Here is an 11,166-nt window from a genome sequence, read left to right on the forward strand (position 1 = left end):
GGTGCAGAATGACCATGGTGTTATATTTCCTATATTGTAACTCCTTTCAAGTACAATCGTTTTTCTTATGTCATAGCTATCCTTGAGGGTTTTGTGGTCTACTTTCCAAAAACTGCAATTAGGCTCTGCATATTTGATTTACTGTCATTTCAGTTCCAGAGCTGTCAGCTCCAATGGAAAATATGCTCCTCTGTTTAGATCTCCATGGAAACATTAGGAGAAAAAACAACTTTGCAAAAAACCTTTGAGCACTGCTATTTCCACACCATACAAATGTTGTCTTTCAGTTTTAACATACATACCTAGAGCAGGGCTTGCAGTTCTAGTTTTCCCAGCAGGTAACTGACAGAGTTGTGTCTTAGAGCATTAAAGAGATGATCTGAGACTGGGAGTAGAACTGGGAGGCCCAAGAAGGAAAACTGTACTGATACAACAAACAGACCAACTGTGTCCCAAATGGCACCCTATCCCCTATATAGTGCCCTACTGTTGCACCCTATTCCCTATATAGTGCCCTACTGTTGCACCCTATTCCCTATATAGTACCCTACTGTTGCACCATATCCCCTATATAGTACCCTACTGTTGCACCCTATTCCCTATATAGTACCCTACTGTTGCACCCTATGTCCTATATAGTACCCTACTGTTGCACCCTATTCAATATATAGTGCCCTACTGTTGCACCCTATTCCCTATATAGTACCCTACTGTTGCACCCTATTCCCTATATAGTACCCTACTGTTGCACCCTATTCCCTATATAGTACCCTACTGTTGCACCCTATTCCCTATATAGGACCCTATTGTTGCACCCTATCCCCTATTTAGTGCCCTACTATTGTACCCTATTCCCTATATAGTACCCTATTGTTGCACCCTATTCCCTATATAGTACCCTACTGTTGCACCCTATTCCCTATATAGTACTCTGTTGTTGCACCCTATCCCCTATTTAGTGCCCTACTATTGTGCCCTATTTCCTATATAGTGCCCTACCTTTGACCAGCGTCCCAGGTCAAAAGTAGGGCACTATATAGGGAATAGGGTGCTAGGGTACCATTTGGGACGTAACAACAGACTGACACCTGGCATCTGCAGCAGCTGCTTGACTCAGATGATACAGTACACAGTAAAACGTCTAGTCACGATAATACCCCATCACTATAAATCCCAAGGAATGACTGCATACATGTCTGGGATTGTTATCTATAAGTTACACAGTATATTCTGTGTTTTAGCTATACATTATAAATGCTGTGTTTTAGCTATATGTTATACAGTATATTCTGTGTTTTAGCTATATGTTATAAATGCAGTGTTTTAGCTATACGTTATACAGTATATTCTGTGATTTAGCTATACATTATAAATGCTGTGTTTTAGCTATACGTTATACAGTATATTCTGTGTTTTAGCTATACGTTATAAATGCTGTGTTTTAGCTATACGTTATAAATGCTGTGTTTTAGCTATACGTTATACAGTATATGCTGTGTTTTAGCTATACGTTATACAGTATATTCTGTGTTTTAGCTATACGTTATACAGTATATGCTGTGTTTTAGCTATACGTTATACAGTATATTCTGTGTTTTAGCTATACGTTATACAGTATATGCTGTGTTTTAGCTATACGTTATACAGTATATTCTGTGTTTTAGCTATACGTTATACAGTATATTCTGTGAAATACCTATTTTTTCTTACCCACTCTCAACCCACATCTCTGCTTGTCTGCTCCCAGTTGTGATGTATTGTTTTTTAATGCACTGCACCACCCCCACCACAACCCTTCATAGTCTTTCCCCACAGTCAGTTCCCCCCACCACAACACTTCATAGTCTTTCCCCACAGTCAGTTTCCCCCCACCACAACCCTTCATAGCCTTTCCCCACAGTCAGTTCCCAGCACAACCTTTCATAGCCTTTCCCCACTGTCAGTTTCCCCACCCACCAAAAACCATTATATCCCTTCCCCAGAGTCAGTCCCCCCCCACTTCCACCTCACATCTGCTGACCAAACCTGTCTTTATGTCCCATGTGGACACCTCGGCCGCCCCTGTGCCCGGCCCATGTGTCCACATTACAAAGCCACAAATTAGGTCTTGACATTTGGGCGCTATAATTGCCGCCTGAAAAGCATGAGGCATCAATTAGGCTCTCAGCACCATGACAGGTTATCCCTACAGGACATAATCGCCCTGCCGGACTCCCAGACTGGAGTGCCCTGTCAGGGCACATTCACACACACACACACACACACACACACACACACACATACACCCAGACCACACTATTATGGCTCTCTCATGCCCCAGCGCAAATCATTCACTTAGCTGCAGTGATTTAAACACAGAGACATTACTCCACTCAATGATAAATTGTGGGACATAGCTAGCAACTTTTTACCCCAAAACTAAAATGTAATCTGATTGAATGTGGTAGTCAGTATCAGATAAATATTTGTTCAGTACTGTAGTTGGACTTCCACAAACAGTCTGACACAACCAGTAGTCGATAAGATACATCATCATTATGAAATGATTGATTTGTAATGATAATTTATACATGAGGGTAGAGGAGGGAGTTGGGCTGGGGGCTTGGTAGTAGGTCTCTGGGTGAAGCAGTAGTAATAGCTGCAAAGATCCCTTCAGGGGTGGACTGGCCATAGGGCAATTCTGGCAAACGGCAGATGGGTTGGTTCATCTTTAGCCCAGTGGGCCTGTCTAAATTTGGGGTTTTGCGCAAAATTATCATTATTTGTCTAATAATGGGGGCCTCAAGGAAGAAAAAAAATACCAGTGTGGGGGCCTTGAGTAAAAAAGGGGGCAGGGGTGTTAGAAATGCCTGGGCCGAGTTTTGGTCCCAATCCATCCCTGGATCCCTTTGATTCTCTGGCTGTGGAGCTGCCTGACAGTTTTCTCTCCCAAAGGGATCACAGATCTTTAAGGTCACAACAAAGGTCAATTGGTTCATTTCCATAGTTTCCACTTTAAACATTCTTCTGGGTTTTGTAAGTAATTCAATCAGCAGCAACAACACTGGTTAACAGCCCAGCATTACCAACAGTCATTAAGGATGGATGCAGCGCAGCGTACACATCCTGGAGAAGTGGTTTAGGATGCAAAACACTCTGCAGGATGCTGAAATTAGACCCATGTAATGATAATGGTTTTTCTAATACACATGACTTTGACTTGGGGAGCATGCAGTGTGGATAAAATGTTCCTCTTGGGGGGAAATCTGAGTATAGGCTATGCTTATACTTTCTTTATAAAACAGACACATTACTTCCTGCTTTTCTTTATAAAACAGACACATTACTATCTGCTTTTCTTTATAAAACAGACACATTACTTCCTGCTTTTCTTCATAAAACAGACACATTACTTCCTGCTTTGGATAAGTATGAAAACACACATCATACAGAATAAAATATTGTTTTTGGTATAAGATATCAAGAGAGAACACGTTGTAATGCTTGGAGGAGTCTGTTCTGCTAAAACACATGACCTCACCTATATGTAAAGTCAAGCTTTCACATAATCACATGTATGTATGTATGTATGTATGTATGTATGTATGTATGTATGTATGTATTGATACATCATATGTATGGGCCCAAAATAAACAGTTTCATGGCAAAAGCCAATAAAACATATGTATTTTTATAGTCTATTTGTAGAAGGCATGAGATTAGATAGACTGTACTCTACACTCAATACCTACTGGTGAAAGTGGAAATGTGCTTTGTTGTTCCTAAGTCAGGCGGAAAATTGCTAACCCATTTGTCATTGTGTGCCAAGATGTGGAGGTCAGTCAATGGATTCCTTCATGACAAGCTTACGGAGTCAAATGTTTTTCCATGGCCTCACCCTTTCACACCTGCACCTCCAGGTAAAATAACAAAATGAAGGGAAGACAGAGAGAAAAGAGGGCTTAGAGAGAGGGAGAGAATTAAAGACAGAGGAAGGGGGAAATGATAGGCAAGAAGAATGTCCTGTGTAATCCTGCATGTTCATTGCATGCAAACCAATAAATCAGAAAACCACAGATTAATTAATTATGCCGATGACCACAAAACATTATTATACAGTAGGCTCATGAGGATGGAATTGTATGTTGTTTTCTGCGTTAAAACAGGAATTAGTTGATTTCACAACGTGTAGTTCTTTTCATGTTTACTGTGGTGGGATGCATTGAGTTTTCAACAAACAGCTAGTGATTGACTTGCTAATCCTCTTGGATGGGTTTCTTACTTCAGGGGTGATTCCATGGCTTATAAAACATACTTGGATTCTGGAAGGACTTTGCGTCTGAATTTTTAAATGGATGACAACAATGCGCCAGAGTGTGTACAGACCATACAAAGCTAACACAGTAAATGTACAGGTAACTGCCAAAATAAAGGAAACACCAACATAAATTGTCTTAATAGGCTGTATGTCCACCACGGGCCAGAACTGCTTCAATCACACCTTGGCATAGGTTCTACAAGTGTCTGGAACTATATTGGAAGGAAGGTGACACCATTCTTCCACGAGAAATTCCATCATTTGGTGTTTTGTTGATGGTGGTGGAAAACGCTGTCTCAGGCGACGCTCCAGAATCTCCCATTAGTGTTCAATTGGGTTGAGATCTGATGACTGAGACGGCCAAGGCATATGGTTTACATTGTTTTCATGCTCATCAAACCATTCAGTGACCACTCATGCCCTGTGGATGGGGGCATTGTCATCCTATGGGGGCATAGCCATGGTAGCCAAAATAATGGCCTGCCCAGTGTTTTTATACATGACCCTAAGCATGATAGGATGTTAATTGCTTATTTAACTCAGGAACCACACCTGTGTGGAAGCACCTGCTTTCAATATATTTTGTATCCCTCATTTATTTACGTGTTTCCTTTATTTTGGCAGTTACCTGTAGCTCTCTCTGTATAGGATCAATGAAAATAAATTAAAAAGACAAATTGTTTTAACTGTTTTTCTACCGTTTGTTCTGCCTGCTATTGACCGAATTGGACAGAGAATGAGCAGCTGTCGCTGCCGGGCTCAAACAAAGTTAGAGTCATGTACAATACATTGTTTAAATGATCACCCCTAGCCACAGTATTGGTCTTTTGATTAGAATGTAAATCAATCATGCCAAACTTCACAACCACAAGACTCTCTCTGCCTCAAATATCAGAGGGTCATATTAGGGTCATTCTTAACCTGAGTGGCTTTTGGGCATGGCTTTTTTATGTATTCTAAATCAACTAAAATGGCAGCTTAATCACTTTAAATAATTTTTACCATTATGATAACACTGTTGTGTAATGAAACAAAAACATGTATGACATGTAACTATTTGTAATATTAAAGTGTTTTTCATGATTGCAAAAGGACGCAAATGCCACTGTAATTATAGAAAATTCTAATATCAAGAAGACCCAAAAAGAAGATTAAAGCATTTCATTCAATCCCTGCCATAAATCATATTCAAGTTGAAAGTGTGTCACCCAAAAATCAAGTGCTTCCCTTGTATCAGTGACTCAACAGTGATATATTTTCACAAGGTCACAGTTGGGATATCAAACAGAAGGGCCTAGTTGTCGATGTGTAAATCTACCTCTTGGTCACACTGTGGTGTTGGATAAATCATAGGGCTAAACATGGACAAGCCCCAGCTGGTCACCAGAGGAACCAGGGATCACAGAGGACTGCCTGAATCCCTTTTGTAGTTGTTCTGAGCACAGCCAGTATGTAGGGGAGAAGAGAGACTTCAGGGGAATCAATGAGGAATCAATAGAACTCCAATAGCGTTCCAAACACAACAGCCTCCTACATCCACGCCCTGAATTTCTCCTAAAATGATGAAAAACCATGTAGTCGGACGAGATGATGAAGTGTTATAATAAGGGTGTGGACATGAAGCTAGGGTAAGGGTTAGGGTTACGTTGAGGATTGGGTTAGGGTTACGTTGAGGATTGGGTTAGGGTTACGTTGAGGATTGGGTTAGGGTTATGTTGAGGCTAGGGTTAGTGTTACATTGAGGCTAGGGTTAGTGTTACATTGAGGCTAGGGTTAGTGTTACATTGAGGCTAGGGTTAGTGTTACATTGAGGCTAGGGTTAGGGTTGAACCGGGATGTGGAAATGAAGCTAGGCTTAGGGTTAGGGTTAAGGTTACGGTTGAGGGTTAGGGTTGAACCGGAATGTGGAAATGAAGTTAGGGTTAGCGTTACGTTGAGGCTAGGGTTAGTGTTACATTGAGGCTAGGGTTAGGGTTACGTTGAGGTTAAGGTTAGGGTTACGTTGAGGCTAAGGTTAGGGTTGAACCGGGATGTGGACATGAAGCTAGGGTTAGGGTTACGTTGAAGCTAGGGTTAGGGTTGAATCGGGTTGTGGAAATGAAGCTCGGGTTAGGGTTAAGATTGTGGTTGAGACTAGGGTTAGGGTTAGGGTTGAACCGGGATGTGGACATGAAGCTAGGGTTAGGTTGGGGATAGCATTACTGACAATGTCGTGGGGTAACCAGTACGTAATGTAGTGGGGTTACCAGTACATAATGTAGTGGGGTTACCAGTACCTAATGTCGTGGGGTAACCAGTACGTAATGTAGTGGGGTTAGCAGTACATAATGTAGTGGGGTTACCAATTAACAGTACCTAATGTAGTGGGGTTACCAGTACATAGTGTAGTGGGGTTACCAATTAACAGTATCTAATGTAGTGGGGTTACCAGTACATAATGTAGTGGGGTTACCAATACCTAATGTCGTGGGGTAACCAGTACGTAATGTAGTGGGGTTACCAGTACCTAAAGTACCTAATGTAGTGGGGTTACCAATACCTAATGTAGTGGGGTTACCAGTACATAATTTAGTGGGGTTACCAATACCTAATATAGTCGGGTTACCAATACCTAATGTAGTGGGGTTACCAATACCTAATGTAGTGGGGTTACCAATACCTAATGTCGTGGGGATACCAATACCTAATGTCGTGGGGTTACCAATACCTAATGTAGTGGGGTTACCAATACCTAATGTAGTGGGGTTACCAGTACATAATGTAGTGGGGTTACCAATACCTAATGTAGTGGGGTTACCAATACCTAATGTAGTGGGGTTACCAATACCTAATGTAGTGGGGTTACCAGTACATAATGTAGTGGGGTTACCAATACCTAATGTAGTGGGGTTACCAATACCTAATGTAGTGGGGTTACCAATACCTAATGTCGTGGGGTTACCAATACCTAATGTCGTGGGGTTACCAATACCTAATGTAGTGGGGTTACCAGTACATAATGTAGTGGGGTTACCAATACCTAATGTAGTGGGGTTACCTGTACCTAATGTAGTGGGGTTACCAATACCTAATGTAGTGGGGTTACCAATACCTAATGTCGTGGGGTTACCAATAGCTAATGTAGTGGGGTTAGCAGTACCTAATGTCGTGGGGTTACCAATACCTAATGTAGTGGGGTTAGCAGTACCTAATGTCGTGGGGTTACCAGTACCTAATGTAGTGGGGTTACCAATACCTAATGTCGTGGGGTTACCAATTAACAGTAGCTAATGTCGTGGGGTTACCAATTAACAGTACCTAATGTATTGGGGTTAGCAGTACCTAAAGTACCTAATGTATTGGGGTTAGCAGTACCTAAAGTACCTAATGTAGTGTGGTTACCAATACCTAATGTAGTGGGGTTACTAATACCTAATGTAGTGGGGTTACCAATTAACAGTACCTAATGTTGTGGGGTTACCAGTACCTAAAGTACCTAATGTATTGGGGTTAGCAGTACCTAAAGTACCTAATGTAGTGTGGTTACCAGTCCCTAATGTCACGGGGTTACCAGTACATAATGTAGTGGGGTTACCAATACCTAATGTAGTGGGGTTACCAATTAACAGTACCCAATGTTGTGGGGTTACCAGTATATAGTGTAGTGGGGTTACCAATACCTAAAGTACCTAATGTAGTGGGGTTACCAGTACATAATGTTGTGGGGTAACCAGTACGTAATGTAGTGGGGTTACCAGTACATAATGTAGTGGGGTTACCAATACCTAATGTCGTGGGGTAACCAGTACGTAATGTAGTGGGGTTACCAGTACATAATGTAGTGGGGTTACCAGTACCTAATGTCGTGGGGTAACCAGTACGTAATGTAGTGGGGTTATCAGTACATAATGTAGTGGGGTTACCAATTAACAGTACCTAATGTAGTGGGGTTACCAGTACATACTGTAGTGGGGTTACCAATTAACAGTACCTAATGTAGTGGGGTTACCAGTACATAATGTAGTGGGGTTACCAATACCTATTGTCGTGGGGTAACCAGTACGTAATGTAGTGGGGTTACCAGTACCTAAAGTACCTAATGTAGTGGGGTTACCAATACCTAATGTAGTGGGGTTACCAGTACATAATTTAGTGGGGTTACCAATACCTAATGTAGTGGGGTTACCAATACCTAATGTAGTGGGGTTACCAATACCTAATGTCGTGGGGTTACCAATACCTAATGTCGTGGGGTTACCAATACCTAATGTAGTGGGGTTACCAGTACATAATGTAGTGGGGTTACCAATACCTAATGTAGTGGGGTTACCTGTACCTAATGTAGTGGGGTTACCAATACCTAATGTAGTGGGGTTACCAATACCTAATGTTGTGGGGTAACTAGTACGTAATGTTGTGGGGTTACCAGTACATAATGTAGTGGGGTTACCAGTACCTAATGTCGTGGGGTTACCAGTACGTAATGTAGTGGGGTTACCAATACCTAATGTAGTGAGGTTACCAATACCTAATGTCATGGGGTAACCAGTACATAATGTAGTGGGGTTACCAGTACATAATGTAGTGGGGTTACCAGTACCTAATGTCGTGGGGTTACCATTACCTAATGTAGTGGGGTTACCAATACCTAATGTAGTGGGGTTACCATTACCTACTGTAGTGGGGTTACCAATACCTAATGTAGTGGGGTTACCAATACCTAATGTCGTGGGGTAACCAGTACATAATGTAGTGGGGTTACCAGTACATAATATAATGGGTTACCAGTACCTAAAGTACCTAATGTAGTGGGGTTACCAGTACCTGACTGTAAGTCGCTTTGGATAAAAGCGTCTGCTAAATGGCATATTATTATTATTTATTATTACTAATGTTGTGGAGTTACCAATACCTAATGTAGTGGGGTTACCAATTAGCAGTACCTAATGTTGTGGGGTTACCATTACCTAATGTAGTGGGGTTACCATTACCTAATGTAGTGGGGTTACCAATACCTAATGTAGTGTTGTTACCAATTAACAGTACCTAATGTAGTGGGGTTACCAGTATATAATGTAGTGGGGTTACCAATACCTAATGTCGTGGAGTAACCAGTACGTACCAGTACCTAAAGTACCTAATGTAGTGGGGTTACCAGTACATAATTTAGTGGGGTTACCAATACGTAATAACTTATAACTTAACTTATGCCATTTAGCAGACGCTTTTATCCAAAGCGACTTACAGTCATGCGTGCATACATTTTTTTGTGTATGGGTGGTCCCGGGGATCGAACCCACTACCTTGGCGTTACAAGCGCCGTGCTCTACCAGCTGAGCTACAGAGGACCACATGTAGTGGGGTTACCAGTACCTAATGTCGTGGGGTTACCAGTACGTAATGTAGTGGGGTTACCAATACCTAATGTAGTGAGGTTACCAATACCTAATGTCATGGGGTAACCAGTACATAATGTAGTGGGGTTACCAGTACATAATGTAGTGGGGTTACCAGTACCTAATGTCGTGGGGTTACCATTACCTAATGTAGTGGGGTTACCAATACCTAATGTCGTGGAGTAACCAGTACATACCAGTACCTAAAGTACCTAATGTAGTGGGGTTACCAATACCTAATGTAGTGGGGTTACCAATACCTAATGTCGTGGAGTAACCAGTACGTACCAGTACCTAAAGTACCTAATGTAGTGGGGTTACCAGTACCTAATGTAGTGGGGTTACCAGTACCTAATGTCGTGGGGTTACCAATACCTAATATAGTGGGGTTACCAATACCTAATGTAGTGGGGTTACCAGTACCTAATGTAGTGGGGTAACCAATACCTAATGTAGTGGGGTTACCAATACCTAATGTCGTGGGGTTACCAATACCTAATGTAGTGGGGTTACCAGTACATATTGTAGTGGGGTTACCAATACCTAATGTAGTGGGGTTACCTGTACCTAATGTAGTGGGGTTACCAATACCTAATGTAGTGAGGTTACCAATACCTAATGTTGTGGTGTAACCAGTACGTAATGTAGTGGGGTTACCAGTACATAATGTAGTGGGGTTACCAGTACATAATGTAGTGGGGTTACCAATACCTAATGTTGTGGGGTTACCAGTACGTAATGTAGTGGGGTTACCAATACCTAATGTAGTGAGGTTACCAATACCTAATGTAGTGGGGTAACCAGTACATAATGTAGTTGGGTTACCAGTACATAATGTAGTGGGGTTACCAGTACCTAATGTCGTGGGGTTACCATTACCTAATGTAGTGGGGTTACCAATACCTAATGTAGTGGGGTTACCATTACCTAATGTAGTGGGGTTACCAATACCTAATGTTGTGGGGTAACAAGTACATAATGTAGTGGGGTTACCAGTACATAAGGTAATGGGGTTACCAGTACCTAATGTCGTGGGGTTACCAGTACGCAATTTAGTGGGGTTAACAGTACCTAAAGTACCTAATGTAGTGGGGTTACCAGTACCTAATGTCGTGGGGTTACCAATACCTAATGTAGTGGGGTTACCAATTAACAGTACCTAATGTTGTGGGGTTACCATTACCTAATGTAGTGGGGTTACCATTACCTAATGTAGTGGGGTTACCAATACCTAATGTAGTGGGGTTACCAAATACCTAATGTAGTGGGGTTACCAATTAACAGTACCTAATGTTGTGGGGTTACCAGTATATAATGTAGTGGGGTTACTAATACCTAATGTAGTGGGGTTACCAGTACATAATGTAGTGGGGTTACCAATACCTAATGTTGTGGGATCTCACCATCGTCTGCCAGTAGTCAATGCCACATCTCATCTAAACCATCTGTAGTGTAATGGCTCTAATCGAACAACCTTGTTCTCCCATTCTGTAA

The sequence above is a fragment of the Coregonus clupeaformis genome, chromosome 2 (assembly GCF_020615455.1).
Source record: "Coregonus clupeaformis isolate EN_2021a chromosome 2, ASM2061545v1, whole genome shotgun sequence".
Lineage (NCBI taxonomy): Eukaryota > Metazoa > Chordata > Actinopteri > Salmoniformes > Salmonidae > Coregonus > Coregonus clupeaformis.